The sequence below is a fragment of the Phyllobates terribilis genome, unplaced genomic scaffold (genome assembly GCF_046119375.1).
Source record: "Phyllobates terribilis strain yellow unplaced genomic scaffold, ASM4611937v1 Scaffold_2__4_contigs__length_985480577, whole genome shotgun sequence".
NCBI lineage: Eukaryota > Metazoa > Chordata > Amphibia > Anura > Dendrobatidae > Phyllobates > Phyllobates terribilis.
Genome location: NW_027362762.1, coordinates 760659306 through 760685471, shown reverse-complemented (window position 1 = coordinate 760685471; position 26166 = coordinate 760659306). Strand labels below are relative to the sequence as shown.

At 42.9% G+C, this 26166-nt stretch overlaps 1 protein-coding gene across 9 annotated transcripts in view; it reads left to right on the top strand.

Annotated features, from left to right (window-relative positions):
• Nucleotides 1-26166, top strand: part of TBL1X (transducin beta like 1 X-linked) — a 440725-nt gene that overhangs the window by 26537 nt on the left and 388022 nt on the right. For 2 of the 9 annotated variants that reach the window (XM_073667332.1, XM_073667329.1), the window contains exon 1: nucleotides 4195-4357. The exons of the other annotated variants lie outside the window; for them this stretch is intronic. The gene's annotated coding sequence lies outside the window, so the exon portion shown is untranslated. Of the gene's footprint in view, nucleotides 1-4194; nucleotides 4358-26166 lie in introns of those variants that run through there. 9 annotated transcript variants of the gene reach the window in all.

The window sequence follows — 26166 nt, the reverse complement described above, 5'->3', positions numbered from 1 at the left end:
AGCCTTAATGCTGATTCTTTCAGAAGTAAATATATATTTTCTGAAACCTCTCTTTATTGGAAAGCCCTAGACAAAACTGATATGCCATGTTATGCCTTGTCCAGGGCTCGAGGGAACATCAACGACACAGTGGGTTTCAGTTTGGTTTACTTTGGACCCCTGTGTCATATCAAATACATTTTGCTTAGAATGTTCCTATAAGTTGAATTCTTCTTTTTCCTTACAGCCATTTGGGAAAGAAAACTAAGCTTATATATTAGAACTGAAAAGATTTTACTTTCCCTTCAACTGCTTTTATCTTGTCCTCTCACTGTCCTCACTGAATAATTCAGAGACTTAGCAGGTATCTTTTCGGTACTGCAGTGACATAAGTGCTATACTGAGGAAAAAAATGAACATCTTCCTGCTTCTGAGATCTTATCTTCATTACATCCTTGGTCCAACTTCATGAAACTCGAGAAAGAAACATAAGACAGTTAAGTAATTGCTCAAAATGTTAAACCATAGTAGGACATGGGGTGAAGGAAATGTATAGTGGGGCACATTGTCAAAGTGCTGTATCAAATTAATATTAAAGAATACCTCCAGTTTCACAAAAGCATGATTATAGTGCAGGACTCTGGAGCATATATAATCTGTTTTCTAAATCACTCCATTGATTATTTTGGCTGATAACTCGCAGTACGGACCCCCCAAAGTCTGTGCTGCAGGCTACATTAAACTAAGCAGCGTCCTGCTTCTTACTCTTAGCTACTATCATCAATCCTTTGACACTTTCTGCCACACTCAATGATAGCCTATCAGCAAGGGAATAATGCTGCTTAGTTTCGTGTAGCCCCCATCACAGACTTCAGGCGGTCCGAACTGTGCGTTATCAGCAAAAACCACCAGTAGAGTGATTTAGAAAAATTATTATACTGAACTGTAACCATTTTCTTGTGAAGCTGGAGGTATGCTTTAATATATACTAATCAGTCATGAAAGTAACACCACCTGCCGAATATTGCATATAGTCCCCCTCATGCCATCAAAGTATCTCTGACCTGCTTACATTTGTAATCCACAAAGTGTCCTACTGTAGTTGACACCTCTAAATTTGTCTTGTGGTACATGTCCCCTCTGTTGGTGGGGTCTCCATGGAGCAGATTTGTTTCTCCAGCACATCCCGCACTTTTGGTACGTACTGTACTACCTACTCCATTTTGGAAACAGCCCACAGCATCTATTTTTGGAGGTGCTCAGTCTCATGTGTCTAGTCATTTAATTTGGTCCTTGACATGATCACTCCTTACATTTGCTAATTTTTCCTGATTCTAACACATTAATGTCAAGTAATGATTGTTTACATGCTGCCTAATATATTCCTCACCTTGACAGGCGCCATTTTCTACAGATGTTCAATGTTCTTCATTCCAACCTGTCAGTGGTTTTACTGCTATAACTGATCAATGCAAGGTCCACATTCCCTTACATCTCTAACCTATTGGCCATAACCCATGTATATGGATAACAATGCCCCTTGCAGTCATAGTAGTTTTCAATATCACTTCCTTATCTTCAATGAGTACCTTAGTATAATGTAAGACTCTAGGACTGCTTTCAGATGAATATTAAAAGCTTTGTTTCTGGCTGTAAACCTGAATGCTAGGAACTTACTCTGTTCAGAAGCACTGGAACATGGGGTGTCAGAGTATCTGCTTGTCCTCCCAATGCTTCACTAGGGCTTTTCCGGAAGAAATTCAGAGAGGCAAAATGGGGTATCTGGGGCAGAGACACTAAAAGAAACAAAAATTGGAACTTGCTGAAGAGTTGATGAGGAAACACTAGAGAGAGCATCTGTGCCAGGACCAGCCCGTCATTTCTAGCATTTTTTGGCAAGAAAAAGGGGGCATGTGCACCTCTTCTCAAATGTTGGAGATTATACAGGTGCTTCTCACAAAATTAAAATATCATCAAAAAGTTAATTTGTTTCAGTTCTTCAATACAAAAAGTGAAACTCATATATTATATAGAGTCATTACACACCAAGTGATCTATTTCAAGTGTTTATTTCTGTTAATGTTGATGATTATGGCTTACAGTCAATGAAAACACAAAAATCATTATCTCAGTAAATTAGAATACTTTATAACAACAGCTTGAAAAATGTTTTTAAAATCCAAAATGTTGGCCTACTGAAATGTATGTTCAGTAAATGCACTCAATACTTGGTCGGGGCTCCTTTTGCATCAATTACTGCATCAATGCGGCGTGGCATGGAGGCGATCAGCCTGTGACACTGCTGTGGTACCCAGGTTGCTTTGATAGTAGCCTTCTGCTCGTCTGCATTGTTGGGTCTGGTGTCTCTCATCTTCCTCTTGACAATACCCTATAGATTCTCTATGGGGTTAAGGTCAGTTGAGTTTGCTGGCCAATCAAGCACAGTGATACCGTTGTTTGTAAACCAGGTATTGGTACTTTTGGCAGTGTGGACAGATGTCAAGTCCTGCAGGAGAATGAAATTTACATCTTCAAAAAGCTTGTCGGCAGAGGGAAGCATGAAGTGCTCTAAAATGTCCTGGTAGATGGCTGCGTTGACTTTGGTCTTGATAAAACACAGTGGACCTACACCAGCAGATGACATGGCTCCCCAAACCATCACTGATTGTGGAAACTTTACACAAGACCTCAAGCAGCTTGGATTGTGTGCCTCTCCACTCTTCCTCCAGACTCTGGGACCTTGATTTCCAAATGAAATGCAAAATTTACTTTCATCTGAAAAAAACACCTTGGACCACTGAGCAGCAGTCCAGGTCTTTTTCTCCTTGGCTCAGGTAAGGGACTTCTGGCGTTGTCTATTGGTCATGAGTGGCTTGACACAAGGAATGCGACACTTGTAGCTCATGTGCTAAATACATCTGTATGTGGTGGCTCTTGAGGCAATGACTCCAGCAGCAGTCCACTCCTTGTGAATCTCACCCAAATTTATGAATGGCATTTTCTTAATAATCCTTTCAAGGCTGCGGTTATCCCGGTTGCTTGTGCACCTTTTTCTACCACACTTTTTCCTTCCACACAACTTTCCATTAATATTCTTAGATACAGCACTCTGAACAACCAGCTTCATTAGCAATGACCTTTTGTGGCTTACCCTCCTTGTGGAGTGTGTCAATGACTGTCTTCTGGACATCTGTCAAGTCAGCAGTCTTCACCATGATTGTGGAGCCTACAGAAACAGACTAAGGGACCTTTATAGATCACTCTGTTTGTAATGACTATATAATATGAGTTTCACTTTTTGTATTGAAGAACTGAAATAAATTAACTTTTTGATGATATTCTAATTTTGTGAGAAGCACCTGTATATTAATACATGGGCTCTACAAGATTAACCATATTTGTCAACAAGCACCTTTTCTATGTTCATCTATCTTACAGTCTTAAAATTGTGCTAACAGATTAAGATTTCCAGCACCCCCCACCAATCAGTTGATCTTGGAAGGGAAAGTCTTTTTCCTTGAAGCAGCCGCTATAAGAGAAATGCAGTATCAAAGGGAATCTATCACCAAGTATTGCTACACCATCTGAGAACAGCATGATGTAGGGGTAGCAACCTTGATTCCCGCAGTGTGTCACTTACTAGACTGCAGTTTTGATAAAAAAAATCATCTAATTGTATTCAAACCAAAAATAGACATGGTTTGATAGACAGGAAAGTCAAAAATAAGAATATGAATGCCACCAGTAAATCAGTTTTGTCTATCCAATACAGCCCCCAATTTACTCGCAAAAAAGTGTTATTTCAAATCTACTGCCTATATTATATGAGGATCCTATTTTATTTTCCATTCTGGAACCTGGATGCTCAATTGTGGCAAAGAGAGCAACCACAATCGGAAACATTGTATTATTTTTCATCTTCAAAAAAATCTGAAACTTGGTTATCTTGCAAGGGGTTTTATAAATGCGGCAGCAATCGCTGCAGAACCTGCTCCTCTGGTTACCAAAATCTTTCATAACCATAATAATACTCATCAATATAATATCAAAGATTATATTAATGGCAACACCCAGAATGTTGTTTATCTTATTGGTTGCTCCCTTTGCCACAAGATGTATGTGGGCTGTACTTCACGTAGACTTAAAGTTCGTATTTATGAACATATCACGGATATAATTAGTCCAAATAGCGCTAACCGCACGGTATCACATGCATCACACCACTTTATTGTTCAGCATTATAGACAAACTTCAAATACAAATGCACAGGCAACCAGCACTGCAGCGACTCAGTCCTTGTGCAGAGACTCCAGAAGCTCGACCTCATCAGTTGGAGCAATCAGTCTTACCATCGGGTTCAACTCCCTCCAGAAACAAAGTAAGTCACAATTCATACATGAAGAAAGCGAGGTGGCACACCGATGTAATAAAATTTTCTTTTATTCCATTTCCATTAAAAATGCAGGGAAGCGGCACCTTTTGCGGCCGACGGCTGTTTCGCGTGTCTATCACGCTTCCACGGGTCCAGGCATGGACGTCGTCCGCAAAAGGTGCCGCTTCCCTGCATTTTTAATGGAAATGGAATAAAGGAAGATTTTATTACATAGACACACTTCATCTTTGCAGGTTTATGGAATTAAGATGGTGAGAAAACCTGACAGGTGAGGAGACCATAGGAGACACTTTATTTGGGCTCATAGATGACAATTCTGAGTGAGAGATCCAACCGACAGAGTATAAGGACAAGGGTTATCTTCATGAGATAACACCGAATCTCTACCATGTAATGCAATGAAAAAAACTGATTACACTGTGTTCCAAATTATTATGCAAATAATATTTTCTCAGATATTCACAAATTACCTATATGAATTGCAGTCATTGTAATTTTCCAGTCAAATAACTATTAGAGTACAATTGAAAGGTTTTTGTACAAACTGCCTATGATAACAGTATATTTTTAAAAAAATAAAACACTCAAACTGCACTCAAAATGCATGTTCCAAATTATTATGCACAGCAGAGTTTTCAACCTTTTCATTTTAATAAAGAACAAAAAAATGGTCATTTTTGAAATTATAAGCATTAGCAGGTTATTACAAACTGAAATCAAACAGTTTTCAACTCAAAACTTTATTCTAGGTGATGTTACATTTGCACATAGGACCCCTTGTTCGAAAGGAGCTTCTGAACTCTCTCGTCCATTGAATTTGTCAGGTTTTGGATGGTTTCTGCTTCAATTGTTTTGCATGAGGACAGAATACCCTCCCAGAGCTGTTGCTTAGATGTGAACTGCCTCCCGCCATCATAGACACTCCTTTTGATGATGCTCCAGAGGTTCTCAATGGGGTTGAGGTCAGGGGAGCATGGGGGCCACAATATAAGTTTGTCCCCTTTTATGCCCATAGCAGCCAGAGATGCAGATGTGTTATGTGCAGCATGAGACAGTGCTTTATCATGCATGAAAATGATCTTGCTGCGGAATGCACGGTTCTTCTTCTTGAACCATGGCAGGAAGTGCTGTTTGAGAAACTCAACATACATTATGGAGTTCATCTTTACCCCTTCAGGGATCTTAAAGGGGCCGACAATCTCTCTCCCAATGATTCCAGCCCAAAACATTACTCCACCTCCTCCTTGTTGGCGCTGTAGCCATGTTTGCATGGGGTGCCCATCAACCAGCCATCCTCCACTCCATCCATCTGGACCATCGAGCGTTGCACGGCACTCATCGGTGAACAAAACAGTTTTGAAGTCAGTCTTCATGTATTGTTTGGCCCACTGGAGCCGTTTCTGCTTGTGTGCAGTGGATAGAGGAGGTCGACAGGATGGCTTGCTTACGCACAGCTGCAAACCTCTGAAGGACCCTGCATCTTGTTGTTCGGGGGACGTTGGAGGCACCAGCAGCTTCAAAAACTTGTCTGCTGCTATGACAAGGCTTTTTTGCCGCTGCTCTTTTAACCTGACGTAAATTTTTTCTTATCAGCACGCACACGTGTGTACTGTGAATCAGCTACATACTTCTTGATTGTGCGATGATCACAATGAAGTGTCTTGGCAATGTTGATTGTAGTCATGCCTTGACCTAAACACTCCACAATTTGTTGCTTCTCAGCAGCCGACACATCTTTTTTCTTTCCCATTTTGGCAGAAAATGTAGGCTGCTTAATAATGTGGGACAGCCTTCTTAAGTAGTCTTGCCTTTCATTGGACACACCTGCCAAACTAATTAGCACAGGTGTCTGCAATTGCTTACAGTCAGTGATATAAAGATCCCTGACACACATCACCATCAATGAGTTTAACTGACAAACAAAAAATTCTTCCCTTATCACTCCTAAACACTTTTTGCATAATAATTTGGAACACAGTGTATAGATAGATAGAAACTATCTCCATGAATAAAAAGCTACTGTTCAGTAATAAGCAGTTATCCTAAATTAAATGCAAATAAATGCTGTGTGAATGAAATCTACTTGCTCTGAGGTTTTTAAAAATGCATGGAAGCCAACTCTTACATAGAAAAAGGAAAACATGATATTTGGGGTTTTAAATAACTGAAAGTAATTATTGAAATTATTTTAGCCAGTAGTTTGGGAATATTGTAATCATATCAATGTGTTCCAACATACTTCCTGTAAGAGGGGTTTTTTTTTTGGCTAGCATGTTGAAAATGAACAGAACATCCTGCAAATCTACCGTAATCCACATATTGCATCATAATTACAATAATCTACATACAATGGATTATTTCCATTACGCTTGCTACAAATGTACATTTTATTAAATTTATCAAAAATAAGGTGTACAAATACCCAGTTATAAAAGTGCAATAATGGCCAGGGATGGCACAGACAATTTGATGCTTAAAGGGGTTTTCCCATGAAAAAAAGTTCATTTTAAAAATTGTCTGTGTCTGACCATGTACAGAGCATGCCACATATCCTGGGCAGGGGAGGAAGCAAAAGAGTATACAGACATTACAGCACGGGATCACAGAGGATTCATTTTGTGAAGTAAAACATTTCCCTGCCTGTTTTTAAACAATATTGTATGTGTATTCAAAAGAAATAAGCCATCTCCAGAGTTATTTGTTAGTGATTTAGTTCCCTCTCCCGTTCAGAACATTGATGATCCATATTTTTTTGTATATGGCTATTGATATATTGTGAATCTGGTGCTTTCTGGGTGGATACCACTAGTGTGAATTCTGTCTCTACACAGATGTGCTGTGAATCCAGCATGCTCTCATGTGGCTAGTGTGACCCAGGCTTTTCACATACTTGGCCACAATTATTTGATTCCGATGTGTTCTTAAGCCCCTTTACATATTTATACAAGGAACCCCCTTACCTATTACCTGACATAGGGCATAATTGATCTTGTATCGTATTGATTATTAGTGCATCAAACTAATTTTTCTTGGGGTATAATTATATTTATTTACTGTGTCTGTGGGGAGCAATATTTTGAGCATTTGGGAATGATGGTCACTATATATTATGACATGTTCACATAGAGCTTTTTTGTACCATTATGTAAATTTATCTCCTATATATGATTCAGTACTACACTTGATTTATTTTAGAGTCATTGGTCTTTATATGCTATGGCCTAAGTCTGGTTTTTAGTAATTTTCTGTAATTGTGTGTGTGCACTCCTCTATGCAGTGCCATTCCATAACCATGGTTGTATTAATAAAGGTTTTTTATTGAACATCTATATGTCTCTATATGACCTTCTAGTTTGAGTCTTTTTTGTAGGTATTGTGTAATTCTTCTGAATGGGCAGATATATGTCAGTTTAATTAATGTGTGATTGACATTAATCTCCCCTATTTTGTATTGACATATTACTACTGCCATAGCCCAGTATTTTTTCTATGTTTTTCTTTTATGCTAGAACCAGAACACTTCAGGATCTCCAATGAGCACATCAATTTCTATATCTAAATTGTCTAGTGAAAAGCAGTTTCTCTGCAATATTTTTGCATGTATATGTAACACGGGTACTTTAGATGCAGTGACACAAAAACACAGAGCAGCCAATACAGGGTTAATAAACAGGGGAGATTTATGATAACAGGGTCAATCTCCATGCAGGGAGTAACAGGGGAAAATATGGGGGAAAACAAGGGAAGTAGCAGGTAAAAGTCTATAACTGACAGTTCACAATTTAACTAGATGTAGCAGGGTCGAACCGGTTGTAATAAACAGTTTTTACACTTAGCTGACTCTTATCCTCCACAAGGCAGTTGCCAGCTGATGCCGGTGTTGCTTTCTTCAGGCTTCCCCGCCCAAACAATGCTCCGTCTTCTGGCGGCAGCGGGCGGTCTCCGGTTTTACCCGCTGAGCCCCTAGTCCATAACACGGCACCTCATGTGCTCAGCTCTACAGACCCTGCGTCTCTTCTCCCTCTAGTCGGCTTGACTCCTCCGGTCCGCTGCACTCAGATCTTGCTCCAAGTACTGGAGCCAGGAGCCTGGACCCTCTCACACTGCTCTCCTGAGCGGGAATCTCTTACCACTTTTCCGCGCAAAAGTCCTCATCTCCCCCTCTCTCTAGCCATGCCACCAGTTTCCCGGTCACCTGACCTCCCAGCTCTCACTCTGGACATGCCCCCAGCTTCCCAGTCACCTGACTCCTGTGCTCGCAGTCTGTCTTCCCCCTGCAACCAGAGGTATGGCCCCGGTAGTTCCGGATCCCTTGTTCTGAAAGTACTTACACCCCGGTCTTCCCCCTTACATATACATGTATAAATATTGTTTCAGTCATTTTGTTTGTGTAAATCTGGATTTTTAAGGATGCATTCAAGTCTAGCAGTGTAGTCATGTAGCAATGATGTAGAAATCAATTGTCATGAAACCCCATCGGCAGCAGAAACAACCCAAAAATGTAGTAGTGCAACTGCAAGAAATTCTTTGTTGTTGACCTTACATCCTGCCAGCAAGCTATGGACCACCATTAGGGTCTGTCACCTCAACGAAAAATGCTAGCCATGCCTTAACATGACATAGGACAGTACACTTCTGAGTGACTTAGTCATAAAGTGACTATAAACAATTTAGTCACTTTATACATTGAATTGCTTGCCCCACCCCCCAAAAAAATAAATTGCAGAGGTTCTGGGAGACTTCTACTTGCTAGCAAAAAGTGGCAAAGCAAATTCATCAAAAACCTTTAATGGATCAGTGTGCGTTATAGGATTTTTTTTTATGGATAGCTCTGTGTAGAATTATGCTGCTGATTACTCTATCCCATACAGCAATAAAGATGTTTTCCAAATGCCCAATGTATGAACAAAGTTCCCAAAAGAACAATTTGTGACTAGTCCAGCACTCAAATTAAAAAAAAAGTGATTAAAACATAGCTTTATTCAATCCATTTATAGTTAAAACTAACCACACAACTTAACAATAGGACATCCTGACAAAATGTCCTACACGTTTCAAACTGATATGTCTGAATTGTCCTTAATCGAAACCCATAGGCCAATATCATTTTGCCAGGAGCCATATATGAGGTGAGTTGAACAAGTTTATCAAATGTGAGAATGGTTACCTGGTGTATACGAGCCTGAAAAAGTGCAAAAGTATGAACGCTGCAAATGTGTAATTAATGAGTAATGTGATATTCTTAATTTGACACAATTTTGACATATCAAAAATCACATTTAAACAATACCTCATTTTCTGATTCCCTTTAAAGAATCACTCCCATCACAGTTTTTATCCTCTTAATATATTGCAGTCATCATATTATATAGCACTGTGTACTTACAATTGCTAATTTTGCCTTTCTACCCAACTAATTCTTGTATTTTCTCTGCTCTATGTAGAAACAGGAAGTCTCTTTTCTCTATGTAAACCATTCCCCTCTTCAACTCCTGACCCAGCTGCTCCCTCCTCCCCTCTGCAAGGGACTTTTTCAATGTCTCATGACTCATACAGGGAAAATTGACCTCCTGTTTCTACATTGAGCTTAGAAGGATTCAGCTAGTCAGTTTTTAATCACATGTTGTCATAGACCTAATGGAAAAGAGAAGAATTAACTAGGTAGAAAGACAATGAGCAATTGTAAGTACACAGAGCCATAAAATATGAATGTAATATATTAAGAGGATAGAAATTTTGATGGGAGGAGTGCTTCTTAAAAAGAACATGGAACATAGCAAGTAATATTTTTTTTAATTAATAAGGAGAAATAATGATTGTGTGAATGTTTCCCATATTCATGTAAATGTAATATTAGCTACTGAATAATATCCTTGTTTCCTGAATATTAGGAGCCAATTTAATATTTATAAAGTATGAAGCATCATTAGAAAGTACGTTCAGTAACAGCAATTATCCGAGGTGAGAAGCAAAATAGGAAATACCTTTATTTTATATATTTTTGGACTAACTGCTCTTTTCAAATTTTTATCTTCAAAACTGGGATGAGCTGTACCTAAACCATGGTCTAAATTACCCAAATACACAGACATTTCTACAGGACCATACACATCCCAGCAAGTACTCTCCCTGGCATATGAGAATAAAGACTGTCCTGTGAGGCAAAATGACATAACTAGGAAGTAGAAGATCAATATAATATAATATGCAGGCCATTCATAGAATTGCATAACATTGGGCTGAGTAAATGTTTTAATTTTCAAAAGGGATAATAGGAGAAAATGAACAGTACAATTTATTGTGCAATTTCTCCTGAGTACACCAGTACCACATATGTGATCTAAAACTACTTTTGAGGCACAGTGCAAAGCTCAGAAGGGAAGCAGCGCCATATTGGAGTTCAGATTTTGTTGGACTGGTTTGAGGGTGCCAAGTCACATTGGCAGAGCCCCTGAGGTGCCAGAACTGCAGAAACCCCCCATAAGTGACCTTATTTTACAAACTACACCCCCAATGAATTCATCTAGGGGAACAGTGAGCTTGTTACCACCACATGTGCCTCACAGAATTTTATACCATTGGGCAGTGAAGAAAATATAATTACATTCTTACCCCTAAAGTGTTGATTTAGCCACAAGTTTTTAATTTTTATAAGGGCTAATAGGAAAAAAATGGACTGTACTGTTTTTTGTGCAATTTCTCCTGAGTGCGTCAACACCCTACATCGGAAAATACTTTTCAGGCACAGTGCAAAGCTCAGAAGGGAAGGAACGCCATATTATAGTGCAGATTTTACTGTTATGGTTTGCGGGTGCTATGACCCACAAGAGGAGAACATCATAAGTGACCCCATTTTACAAAATACACCTCTGAAAGAATTTATCTAAGGGTGCAGTGATCATATTGACACCATGAGGCTAAGTGCCCACGATGCAGAAATGCTGCATATTTTTTCCGCATCTCCCTGACAGGAAAAACGCATGCAGATTTTACATGTAGAAGAGTTTGTCAAGCGTTTCTGCATGTGGGTTATCAAGCGCTTTTCCAAGCGATTTTAGCATCACTTGGAAAAGTGCTTGACAACTTGGTCACACTATATAAATCCATGCAACCGGCATGGATTTATATAGTGTGATCAAGTAATAGTTAAAAAAAATAAGAAGAATGGTAAAAAATAAGATTATACTTAGCTTCCGATGGCCCCCGGTCTTTCCTCTCCTGCGTCCGGTCTCTTGTACTGCTCATGGTGGTGTGAAAGGACCTTTCATGACATCATTTAGTCATGTGACAGGTCACGCGACCGCCGACGTCAGCGGTCGCGTGACCTGTCACATGACTAAATGACGTCATGGAAGGTCCTTTTAAACCATCGCAAGCCGCCCAACACACCAGACGCATTGCTGAGGAGACCGGGGGGCATCAGAAGGTAAGTACAGTATAATCTTTATTTTTTATTTTAAATTCTTTTTTTTACAGGTACTATGGTACCCGGGTCTGGATGAGAGTCTCCTCTTCTCCAGACCTGTGTACCATCCGCACATTGAATCACTTAATATCCACATGTTCATATGTAGTCATGCGGATATTAAATGATTCAATGCAAGTCAATGGTGGCAATTACACTGCGTGTCCGCAAAATTAATGGACATGCTGCGTATTTTTCCGCAATGATAATCCGCAGCGGAAATTTCCGCAGCATGTGCACAGCACATGCGGATTATCTTTGGGGACCATGGTTCACGTATTACCAAGCGTTTTTGTTGCGGAAATTCCACGGCAAAAACGCTTGAAAAACGCATAGTGGGCACGCAGCCTGAGTGTGTCTCAGAATTTTATACCATTGGGCAGTGAAGAAAAATTACATTTTTATTACAAAATTACATTTTTATTACAAAAATTTAGTTTTAGTCCAAGATTTTACATTTTCACATGGGGAAATGGGGAAAAATGGCACCAAAACTTGACCCACAATTTCTGCTGAATGTGTCAATACCCCATATGTGACTATACAGTACTGCTTAGCCACACGGCGAGACTCTGGAGGGAACCAGCACTGCAATACATTATACCTGTCAGTGTTACACTGACAGCACGTCTTTTAGACTATGCTCCTGTCATGGTCTAACAGGCCACCATAGCTGGCAGACCCAGAGATCATCATGTGACTGCTGGTTGCCATGATTATTATTTGGCCCTCGCGATTTCGTCGCAATGGTGCCAATCGTGTGGGATGGGGCTTTCCCTCTCCTAGCCTCCTAAATGCTGTGATAGCTATTGTTCATGACATTTAGGTGGTTAAACAGCCGGGAGCGGTGCAGGCTGACTGTGACAGCAGGAATTCGGCTATCATTTAAGCTGAGCTCCTGGTGGTGATCATGCGGGCACAGCTCCTGTGCCTCGCACAATCGACATGACATACCTATACATCATGGGTCGAGAATCCCTTCCCGACCATGATGTATATGTATGTTAAAAGTCATGAAAGGGTTAAATGAAAGGAGGCATTTCCTGCGTGAGACATGAAATGATGGACAGTCTGTTGCCCTGATCTATAAGTCGTCCCACACTGGTAATGCCCACTTTCATTTAAAATAAGCTCTGGAGGCAGATTCTAAAGGAGATCTGTGTCCCGCCCATATACAGTATAGACCAAAAGTTTGGACACACCTTCTCATTTAAAGATTTTTCTGTATTTTCATGACTATGAAAATTGTACATTCACATTGAAGGCATCAAAACTATGAATTAACACATGTGGAATTATATAGTTAACAAAAAAGTGTGAAACAACTGAAAATATGTCTTATATTCTAGGTTCTTCAAAGTAGCCACCTTTTGCTTTGATGACAACTTTGCACACTCTTGGCATTCTCTTGATGAGCTTCAAGAGGTAGTCACCGGAAATGGTTTTCACTTCACAGGTGTGCCCTGTCAGGTTTAATAAGTGGGATTTCTTGCCTTATAAATGGGGTTGGGACCATCAGTTGTGTTGTACAGAAGTTTGGTGGATACACAGCTGATGGTCCTACTGAACAGACTGTTCGAATTTGTATGATGGCAAAAAAACAATCAGCTAAGTAAAGAAAAACGAGTGGCCATCATTGCTTTAAGAAATGAAGGTCAGTCAGTGCGAAAAATTGGGAAAACTTTGAAAGTGTCTCCAAGTGCAGTTGCAAAAACCATCAAGCGCTACAAAGAAACTGGCTCACATGAGGACCGCCCCAGGAAAGGAAGACCAAGAGTCACCTCTGCTTCTGAGGATAAGTTTATCCGAGTCACCAGCCTCAGAAATCGCAGGTTAGCAGCAGCTCAGATTAGAGACGAGGTCAATGCCATACAGAGTTCAAGCAGCAGACACATCTCTTCAACAACTGTTAAGAGGAGACTTTGTGCAGCAGGTCTTCATGGTAAAATAGCTGCTAGGAAACCACTGCTAAGGACAGGCAACAAGCAGAAGAGACTTGTTTGGGCTAAAGAACACAAGGAATGGACATTAGACCAGTGGAAATCTGTGCTTTGGTCTGATGAGTCCAAATTTGAGATCTTTGGTTCCAAACACCGTGTCTTTGTGCGACGCAGAAAAGGTGAATGGATGGACTCTACATGCCTGGTTCCCACCGTGAAGCATGGAGGAGGAGGTGTGATGGTGTGGGGGTGCTTTGCTGGTGACACTGTTGGGGATTTATTCAAAATTGAAGGCATACTGAACCAGCATGGCTACCACAGCATCTTGCAGCGGCATGCTATTCCATCCGGTTTGCGTTTATTTGGACCATCATTTATTTTTCAACAGGACAATGACCCCAAACACACCTCCAGGCTGTGTAAGGGCTATTTGACCAAGAGGGAGAGTGATGGGATGCTACGCCAGATGACCTGGCCTCCACAGTCACCAGACCTGAACCCAATCGAGATGGTTTGGGTTGAGCTGGACTGCAGAGTGAAGGCAAAAGCGCTAACAAGTGCTAAGCATCTCTGGGAATTCCTTCAAGATTGTTGGAAGACCATTTCCGGTGACTACTTCTTGAAGCTCATCAAGAGAATGCCAAGAGTGTGCAAAGCAGTCATCAATCAAAAGGTGGCTACTTTGAAGAACCTAGAATATAAGACATATTTTCAGTTGTTTCACACTTTTTTGTTAAGTATATAATGCCACATGTGTTAATTCATAGTTTTGATGCCTTCATTGTGAATGTACAATTTTCATGGTCATGAAAATACAGAAAAATCTTTAAATGAGAAGGTGTGTCCAAACCTTTGGTCTGTACTGTATATAAACAGCTCATTTACATATTAGAAAAACATGGCTTTCTGGGGAATAAAACATCAGTTTGCAGATATCAATGTATAATTTTTTCAACTTCTTGTGACCTACATGCCCATATAGACTGCTTAGGAGTGTTGATCCTACAGGCAGATGTCCTAAGTGCACACAAAATATGGACCTCATACAGAGAAACTGTATTACATCCAATTTTTACAGATTTTTACAGATACATTGCCATTATTAACATAGGAAATTGTCTTTTGTATTGTAAATTTTATTCGTTGCTGATGTATAAAATGAATACCATATGGATGTGATAAAGATTTAATACGGATATCGTACGGATGACAATACAGATGAAAAATCATCCGCTTTTTCTGGATGAAAATCAGATGATTTTTTTTATACGTTCATATAAACTTATCCTCACAGTGAGCAGGCCAGTTACAGTAGCTTAATATACCTCTTTTTGTTATTTCTATGTATTTTATATTTTGTCTGTTTATTTTCACTATGGAAATATTTATTTTCAAAATGAAACCTAATTGTCCTCTGAAATGTTATCTTTCATTTGTTAAATTATATTTACTTCTTGAAATTCTTTCACAGAATGTTCTTTGAATAACTCACTAAGATCTACGGTAATAATAATTTCCTACATCTAGCTAATTAGTATTCTTGGTTAGTATTTAAAAAATATCACATATACTCTATGGCAAAAGTATTTGGACACAAATCTTAATTATTAAGTCAATCCCATTGCCAAAGGTGTATAAAATCAAATCCTTAGCAATTCAGTCGGCCTTTATTAACATTTGTACAAGAATGATCATTCTAAAGACGCCACTGAATTTGAGCTTTGCACTGTTGATAAGTGGCATTGAGCGATACCTTCCGATATCAGGAAATATCGGATCGGATTGGATCGGGCCGATACCCAAAAAGTATCGGATATCGCCGATTCCGATACCGGAAACCAATGCAAGTCAATGGGACACAAATATCGGAATGAAAATAAACCCTTTCTTTCCTTGTAGGTTAATTCTACATGAAGGAAAACAACTAACAATAATGTAGAATGTATTGGGGGAGGTGGTTGCCCAAATCAATGGGAACAGTGCTCACAGTGAAACATGAAAAGCCGGCAATTCATCAGCGTCATACACCTGTACCCGACAATTTAGAACAGAAAGAATAGAGCTTCACACATAGATTAGATAGATAGAAACATGTCAGTCACATATATAAGAAGTACAGTGACAGTGTTGGCTACTGTACTTGTCATTTAGTGTAAAGGATTTATTAAAAAAAATAATAGTGTTTTCATGCACCGTCTCTTTAAAAAAGCCGGCCGGCAATTCAGCAACGGTACCCGACAATTTACAACAGAAAGAATAGAGCATCAAACATAGATTAGATACATAGAAACATGTCAGTCACATATATAAGAAGTACAGTGACAGTGTTGGCTACTGTACTTGTCATTTAGTGTTAAAATAAAGGATTTATTAAAAAAAAAATTGGCGAGGGGTTCCCCGTAATTTTAATCTCTAGCGGAGGTTAAGCAGACGGCTGGGGCAGATGTTTGAAGCCTGGGAAGGGGGTAATACCCACGGAGCTTCCCAGGCTACTAATATCAGCCCCCAGCTGAATACCTAGCCTTTACTAGCTATTAAAATGGGGGACCCCCCCAAAAAAATGACGTGGGGTCCCCCCTATTTTAATAGCTAGCAAAGGCTAGGCAGACAGCTGGGGGCTGATATTAATAGCCCAGGAAGGGTGCCATGAATATTGGCCCCCTCCCAGGCTAAAAACACCAGCCGTCAGCCGCCCCAGAAATGGCGCATCCATAGAATGCGCCAATTCTGGCACTTAGCCTCGCTCTTCCCACTGCCCTGTAGCGGTGGCAGTGGGGTAATAGGGCTGGGGTTGATGTCAACTTATAATTCCAGCTGACATCAAGCCCAGGTTAGTAATGGAGAGGCGTCTATAAGACACCCCCACAAACACAAACACCCAGAATAAAGTCCTTTAACCCCTTCAGGACCCAGCCTATTTTGACCCTAAAGACCTTGGCATTTTTGTAAATTCTGACCAGTGTCCCTTTACGAAGTAAAAACTCTGGAACACTTCAACGGATCCTAGCGATTCTGAGACTGTTTTTTCGTGACATATTGGGCTTCATGTTATTATTAAATTTAGGTCGATAATATTTGCGTTTATTTGTGAAAAAATCAAAAATCTGGGAAAAAATTTGAAAATTTTGCAATTTTCAAATTTTGAATTTTTTTTCTACTAAACCAGAGAGTGATGTGACATAAAATAGTTAATAAATAACATTTCCCACATGTCTACTTTACATCAGCACAATTTTGGAAAAAAAAAAATGTTGGTAGGAAGTTTGAAGGGTTCAAAGTTCATCAGCAATTTATCTTTTTTCCAGCAAAATTTACAAAACCATTTTTTTAGTGACCACATCACATTTGAAGTCCCTTTGAGGGGTCTTTATGACAGAAAACACCCAAAAGTGACACCATTCCAAAAACTGCACCCCTCAAGCTACTCAAAACTACATTCAAGAAGATTATTAACCCTTCAGGTGCATCACAGGAACTAAAGCCACATGGAAGAAAAAATGAACATTTTTATTTTTCTAACAAAAATTTTCTTTTAGCCTAAATTTTTTAATTTTCACATGGGTAACAGGATAAAATGCACCCTAAAATTTGTTGGTCAATTTCTCCTTAGTACACTGATACCTCATATGTGGTCATAAACCACTGTTTGGGCACACGGCAGGGCTCAGAAGGGAAGGAGCGCCATTTTACTTTTTGAATGGAAAATTAGCTCCAAAAGTCAAATTGTGCTCCTTCTCTTCTGAGCCCTGCCATGTGCCCAAACAGTGGTTTATGACCACATATGAGGTATCAGTGTACTCAGGAGAAATTGACCAATACATTTTAGGATGCATTTTATCCTGTTACCCATGTGAAAATTAAAAAATTTAGGCTAAAAGAAAATTTTTGTGAAAAAAAAAAGTACTTTTTTGTTTTCACAGATCATTTTGTGAAGCACCTGGGGGTTCCAAGTGCTCACTATGCATCTAGATAGGTGCCTTGGGGGGTCTAGTTTCCAAAATGGGGTCACTTGTGGGGGAGCTCCACTGTTTAGGTACATTAGGGGCTCTCCAAACGCAACATGGTGTCCGCTAACAATTTGAGCCGATTTTCCATTCAATTTGTTAACGGACACCATGTCGCGTTTGGAGAGCCGCTGTGTGGCCAAACATTGGAGCTCCCCCACAAGTGACCCCATTTTGGAAACTAGACCCCCCAAGGCACCTATCTAAATGCATAGTGAGCACTTGGAACCCCCAGGTCCTTCACAAATTAATCCGTAAAAATAAAAAAGTGTTTTTTTTTCCACTTTTTCATTTTTATGAATCAATTTGTGAAGCACCTGGGGGTTCCAAGTGCTCACTATGCATCTAGATAGGTGCCTTGGGGGGTCTAGTTTCCAAAATGGGGTCACTTGTTGGGGAGCTCCAATGTTTGGGCACACAGCGGCTCTCCAAAAGCAACATGGTGTCCGCTAACAAATTGTCGGCTCAAATTGTTAGAAGACACCATGTTGCGTTTGGAGAGCCGCTGTGTGGCCAAACATTGGAGCTCCCCCACAAGTGACCCCATTTTGGAAACTAGACCCCCCAAGGCACCTATCTAGATGCATAGTGAGCACTTGGAACCCCCAGGTCCTTCACAAATTAATCCGTAAAAATAAAAAAGTGTTTTTTTTTCCACTTTTTCATTTTTATGAATCAATTTGTGAAGCACCTGGGGGTTTCAAGTGCTCACTATGCATCTAGATAGGTGCCTTGGGGGGTCTAGTTTCCAAAATGGGGTCACTTGTTGGGGAGCTCCAATGTTTGGGCACACAGGGACTCTCCAAACGCAACATGGTTCCAATTTGTTAGTGGACACCATTGTGTAGTGTATGTCAGGTTGGTGTGCGGTGTGGTATATTGTAGTGTATACACCACACACACACACACACACTACAACACACACACCAACCTGACATAGTCTCCTAAGCTGAGTACGCCCTAGACTGGGATGAGTGGGACGGGCGGGACATTTTGTGTGCTGTGTGCGTGTGTAAAAAAAAAAAAAAAAAAAAAATCGAAACTTTATTATAGTGTGAGTGTACGTGTGTGTGTGTGTGTGCTTGGTGTAACCTTCTGCAGTCACGTGTGGGGGCTGTCAGGCGTACGGGGCTGTCAGGCGTAGGGGGGGGCTGAAGAGATGGAGGAGCCAGCAGCTGCAGCAAGGGGGGTGATCACTGGGGCAGGAGCCGGCAGCAGCAAGGGGGGTGATCACTGGGGCAGGAGCCGGCAGCAGCAAGGGGGGTGATCACTGGGGCAGGAGCCGGCAGCAGCAAGGGGGGTGATTACTGGGGCAGAAAGGGGAGCAGGAGCCAGCAGCAGGGGGGTGATCACTGGGTTTGCGGGGGGGGGATGATCACTGGGATGGGGGGGTGCACACTGGGGATGGGGAGTGAACACTGGAGACAGGTGGGGTGAACATTGGGGACAGGGGGGGTGAACACTGGGGACAGGGGGGGTGAACACTGGGGGGGTGAACACTGGGGACAGGGGGGGTTAACACTGGGGACAGGGGGGGTGAACACTGGGGGGAGGGGTGATTATTGGGAGGTGGGGGGTGATATCACTGGGACTGGGAGATGGTGGGTTTGATCACAGGAGCAGGGCATTTACACTGAGCCTCCTGCTGCTGTGATCACAGTCCACCGGCTGTCAGAAGGAGAGCAGCAGCCGGTGGATGAAGACGTGGGAGAGGGAGCAGAGGGAGCGGAGGTCGGGGTGCAGGTATAAAAGTGGAAGGGGGGTCGGGGTTGGAGGGGGGGGCAGGGTGGAGTGGAGGGGGGGTCGGGGGGGAGCGGGGGCAATACTACCTGATGCAGATCAGCGGCGGCAGCAGGCGATCAGCGGCGGCAGAAGAGATCCACGGGGGGGCAGCTGCAGAGGGTCCACGGGGGGGGCAGCAGCAGAGGGTCCACAGGAGGCAGCAGCAGAGGGTCCACAACGGCCGGCACCCGATCCATGGACGGGCAGTTGCGGCCATCATTAAAAACTCCCTCCACATCTGATTGGGGCTAGTATCCATGTGACGCTAGCCCCCCAATCAGATCTGGGGGGAGGGGGGGGACAGAGGTGACACTCCCCCCAGCCAATGGCTGATGCTGTAAGCATCAGGCCATGCCCAGATTTAAATATTACACCAATTTTCATTGGTGAAATATTTAATTCATACCGATTGGCAGTTTCATTAAAAGTGAAAATGAAACAGCCAATCGGAGGGGTCCCAGGCACGGGGGGGTTAATCCACCCCCCGGGGGGTCGACTTCAGGATGTCCAGTTGCAGTAGCAACTGTGACACCTGAGCAACCCCGCTCGCAGGCGCTGCAGGGGCTCTTTCCCTCCATGTCACAGACGCTGTGACATGGGTCGGGAACGAACTGTTTTCCATGTCACAAACGGTGTGACACGGGTCGGGAAGGGGTTAATTGAAATAAACACACAATTCTTTAATGTTCTAAATTAAACCATACTTACCATCACGCCCATTCCAGCTGAAGCCAACGATCTCCTGAAATAAAAGAAAAATAATAAAGCAACATCATCCTTACCTTTCCATGGTTCCCAGGACAGCTCCAGCTCTGCTACATTGAGATGACAGCAAAGGCTAGGCAGACAGCTGGGGGCTGATATTAATAGCCCAGGAAGGGTGCCATGAATATTGGCCCCCTCCCAGGCTAGAAACACCAGCCGTCAGCCATCCCATAAATGGCGCATCCATATGATATGCCAATTCTGGCACTTAGCCTCGCTCTTCCACGCTGCCCTGGTGCGGTGGCAGGGGGTAATAGTGGTGGGGTTCATGTCAGCGCCAGCTGCCATGAAGCCCAGGTTAGTAATGATGGGCGTCTATAAGACACCCCCATTACTAACCTACAAAGTGTTAAAAAGAAAAAACACACACTACACCCAGAAAAAAATAATTTATTTGAAATAAAACACACCATTTTATTTAATTCTTAGTTTACTAAAAAAAAAATAGTTACCTGTCCACGTTCCTGCGCTGATCTCCCATGCACAGCTGTCACATCTGGAGATGGTGACAGCTGTGCATGGCTGCTGTAAGCTCACACTGCCGGGAACACGTCCGCCGGGAGCCACTGACTGAGGTCACCGGAGTGCATTCAGTCAGCGCAGCTCCGGTGACCTCCTTTACGGCACTGCTGTACCGTGGGAATTTCTCATGGTACAGCAGGGCCATAAAGGAGCTGACCGGAGCAGCGCTGCCTGAACTCCGGCGAACCCGCTTATGCAATGACGGGGCTGCTTTACGGCCCCGTCATTCTAGCAGCGGCAGCAGTTCAGAGCGGTCACATTCTATGTGGCTGCTCTAAACTGGAGATCTTCGTGGGACACTCGTGGACTACTACGGAGGGGTAAGGATAAGGTTGTGGTTTATTATTTTATATTTTATTACAGGAGATCGATGGCTTCGGGGAATTAGGTGTCTAGGTGAGTATAGGTGTAGTTTTTTATTTTTTACTTTATTTTAGGTGGCGATCGGCGGGGACAGGTAATGTATAAACTAATTTATTTTAGGTAACCACTGGCCACCAATGAAATGTATTTAAAATTTATTGGGGACCAAAAACAAAAAAAAAATATGGGGGTCTAAAAGAATAAAACACGTATAGGGGCAAAAATAACATATGGGGCAGTTTAAATAGCAGGATTAGGCTGATGGGAACTACTGCTCCCATCGAGCTGATCCTGCTGGCACGAGTGGACGGGGGACAGACATAGGCCGATGGGAGTAGTAGTGTCACATCGGCCTATGTCTGCCTGCACGCAGACATCCCGCAGACATCGCACAGACACCGCGCACACACCAATCATGACCAGTCTGATCGTCTGGGAGGTGAGGCTGACCTGTGCGCCGTGGGAAAGTTCATGTGAGTTCATGCAATGCAGTGAAGCATGAACTCACATGAACCCTCTGAGGGCACCGCGGCTACTTCAAATGAACAGCTGATCAGCATCACCTGATACCTCAGCTGTTCATTTGAAATAACCGGCGGGAGAGTGCAGCACAGAACGGGAAAGCCGGCGGTGAAGTCTTTTCACTGCCGACTTCCCCGCCCGGGCCCTTCGCTCCCCGCTCCTTGGTGCTGCGCTCCCCGCCTGGTCCTAACTTACGATCAGGATGGGAGGTGGCGAGGGGAGCAGAGGATCGGGGTGGTAGGCTGCGGGGAAGCAGTATGGGGCTGTGTGATTGTTTAAAAGCCGGCGGCTTTTTACCGCCCGCCGGCTTTTTACCGCCCGCCGGCTTTTAAACAATCAGGAGAATTCTCCCACGCTGGGATGGCATTCTGATGACAGGCTGGATCGCAGCTGAGCACTGCCATCCAGCTTGTCATCCTTCAGAGACACTGCAGAGCGCAGGCATTATGGGAACTTCCGATTCCGGTATTCGATACTGTAAAAGTATCGGAACTCAGTATCGGAACTCTGATACCGCGAATATCAGCCGATACCCGATATTTCAGTATCGGAATGCTCAACACTATTGATAAGATGTCACCATTGTAACCAATCAGATCATGAAATTTCTTCCCATCCAAATATTCCATAATCAAATGTGAGTGGTATTACAGAAAAGTGGGAGCATTTAGGAACCACAGCAACTTGGCTAAGAAATGGCAGACCACGTAAAGTTAAAATCAGAGTCATCAAGTTCTGAGGTGCATAGTGCGTACAGGTTGCCAACGCAGATTTCCCAACTCTGTATTTGGCTTCCCTTAGCAGTTCCATTGATAAGGAATAGACAGAGAGTTGTCCATGCTCAACCACCACTACATTCAGAATTCTTCTAAGGGCATGTGCCTACGATGCAGATTTGAAGCAGAAATTCCCTGAGTGTTTTTTCCTCTCCCTGGCCGAAAAAACGCATGCGGATTTTACATGCGTTTTTTAAGCGGTTTTTAAGCGTTTTTACATGCATTTATGCATGCGTTTTTTCAAGCGGTTTTCCAAGCGATTTTGAGCACCACTCAAATGCATTTGGAAAAAGGCCTGACAATATAAGTTGGTCACACAATATAAATCCATGCAACTGGCATGGATTTATATTATGTGACCACCTTATGAGGAGAGTTCTGCTTTCAAAGCTGCATCTATTGTAAAAAAAATAATTAAAAAGTAAAAAAAAAAACGAAAACCTTATACTCACCTCTCCACGGCTCCCGGTCTCCTGCCGGCGGCGATCCTCTCTCCTCGGTGGCCCGCGGTGTGCTGCCAGGACCTGCGGTGATGTCATTTATCAGCTCACTGCAGGTCCTGGCAGTACATCACGGGCCGCCGAGGAGAGAGGATCGCCGCCGGGAGGAGACCGGGGGCCGCCGGAGAGGTGAGTATGAATAATTTTTTTTATTTTCTACTTTATAATTCTTTTTTAACTTGCAGCTACAATGGTACCCAGGTCGGATGAGAGGAGTAGCAGTCTCCTCTTCTCCCAACCTGGGTACCATCTGAGCATTGAACCGCGGCAAATCCGCATGTATAGATATATACATGCGGGTTTGCTGCGGTTCAATGCAAGTCTATGGGTGCGATTTCTTCACGAAATCGCTCCCATATTAGTTGTGCTGCAGATTTTTCCGCAATGATAATCCGCAGCGGAAATTTCTGCAGGATGTGCACAGCCCATGCGGATTATCATTGGGAAACATGGCAGACCTCTTAACAAGCGATTTTAATGTGTTTCCACCGCCGCGGAAACGCATTAAATCTGGATCGTGGGCACACAACCTAAGACCCTTGTTTTGCATTCATGATGGTCTCAGTGGTCAGGCACCTAGTGATCAATACATTTTTACCTATCGTGTAAATAAGCATTAACTTAGTACTTAGTAACTTGGTATAGCCCCTTTAAGATTAGGTAACCCATTTTTATTGAGAGAGCCAGAATTATTTTGTCCTGTGCACAAAAACTTGCAACAATACTACTGTCAAATGGTCTAAGACAGAGGTCCCCAACCGCCGGTCCGCGGACCAGGACCGGGCCGTTGGGGTTTTTCAGCCGGTCCGCGGGGAGAGGGGGCCCCTCCAGCCTCCAGCAGGGCCGCCATCAGGGCATGACTGCCCTGACTCCAGTATGGGGCCCGGCCGGTAGGAGCCCCCTCGGAGCCCCCCTCTTGTGCGTCTCTCTCCTCATGGGGCCCCCGGCCGCATGCTAAGCGCCGGGTCCGGGACATCTTAGCGCTGCGCTGCTGCGGCAGCACCTTCATGATTCCCCTGACTTCCGGTCATGTGACGGCGCCGTCACATGGCCGGAAGTCAGGAGAACCTGGTGTCAGCGATTTGGACGAGCACCAGGATTCTGCAGGGATCGCATGGGGGTAAGTATAACAAGTTTTATTTTTTTTTAAATACAATTAACTAGGAGTGGGGGGAATGGGAGATGCACATGGGGGGAGGGGAGAGATGAGAGATGCACATGGGGGAGGGGAGAGATGAGAGATCCACATGGGGGGGAGGGGAGAGATGAGAGATGCACATGGGGGAGGGGAGAGATGAGAGATCCAGATGGGGGGGAGGGGAGAGATGAGAGATGCACATGGGGGAGGGGAGAGATGAGAGATCCACATGGGGGGAGGGGAGAGATGAGAGATGCACATGGGGGAGGGGAGAGATGAGAGATGCACATGGGGGGAGGGGAGAGATGAGAGATGCACATGGGAGGGAGGGGAGAGATGAGAGATGCACGGGGGTGAGAGATGCACGGGGGGGTGAGAGATGCACGGGGGGGTGAGAGATGCACGGGGGGGTGAGAGATGCACGGGGGGTGGATGAGAGATGCACGGGGGGATGAGAGATGCACGGGGGGGATGAGAGATGCACGGGGGGTGGATGAGAGATGCACGGGGGGGTGAGAGATGCACGGGGGGGATGAGAGATGCACGGAGGGGATGAGAGATGCACGGGGGTGAGCTGCACATGGGGGGGTGAGAGATGCACATGGGGGGGTTATGTTTACATAACTTTGTTGCCTTATGAAGGGCGGGGGGGGCCCCCAAAAATTTCTTGCACAGGGGCCCACTACAGTCTGTGTCCGCCCCTGGGATGAAGTAAATGCAGCTGAACAGCAGCTGTCAGGACAGCTGCCCTGTCCTGCTGCAGGGCGTGATGGGGCCTCAGTGATGCGGCTCCTGGCACAGCACATTATGTGGGGCTCCTGGCATAGCTCCTGGCGGGGACCTGGTCTACACTATATGATAAGTATGCACTAAACTCCAAATCCCTCCATTACCCCGCCCCCATATGACCAAAGTCCCGCCCACCCCACCCCCTCCTTGCTGGGCCATGGAAAAATGATCTTGCTTCAAGCCGGTCCCTGGTGCAAAAAAGGTTGGGGACCACTGGTCTAAGACATATATTATGGGACAATGGCTATGAGCAAAAAGTTAAAAAGTATGATACTAATGATTATTTTAGGGTACAACTAAATAATTATTGGAAATGAATTCTATTTTTTTATATTATTCACACAATCTTTCCACTGCACTATATGCCAGCATTACATAATATAATAAAGCTAGGAAAATACAAAATAAGCCACTGCTTATATTATGTTTCATTGGAGTCAAAGCCCAGAAAATGAAAATGCCAAATTATACTACTGGACACTAAAATACTATTATTTTAATTTAAATATTGCTGGAAGAAAATCATAAATGCGTTGATGAAAACCAGACAGTCACAGACATTACACTCAAGCATCGTTACATAATGTGGGTTTATTGGACTTAAAGAGCAACACAATGGACAGTCACAGTCTTTTTTATTTCATTCCTTTTTTGGAAAAGTTGGATTTAAAAAAAAAACTTCAAAAACATATAAAAAAAATTATCGTCCCTTAAAGAATTTCAACATACCGGTAATTGGTTTGCACCAGCAGAAGTGAGAAAAGGGCGAGTGAGATGACCCTAAATGATGTTGCCAGATACACAACTTTATAAGGCTGCATTTACAAAAAGCGGTAACGCTGTGGCCCAAAACATCAACAGCCCTGTGCCTTTTTTCATTGTCTCCCTACACAACCTATGTCATCAATGTCTTTATCAATACTCACCAATGAACTATCAGATTCTAGCTGCTGTATTTTCAACATCATGAATTCAGTTCTATGAATATTACAGGTGTTAAACATCGTGTGTCTCTTATCTCATCCCACCCACATAGACGAAAGACTCTGCAGGTCATGTGATTTCCTGTCATTTGACATAAACTCATTATTTTTTTTGAGTGGTTAATATTATGTGTGAATTGATACAATTTTCCTCATTATACTCACACAGTGTATATTATGCAAACCTGGGCAATAAAATCAAGACAATCTTATACATTTTCGTGTGAAATACTTGTCTTCACTTA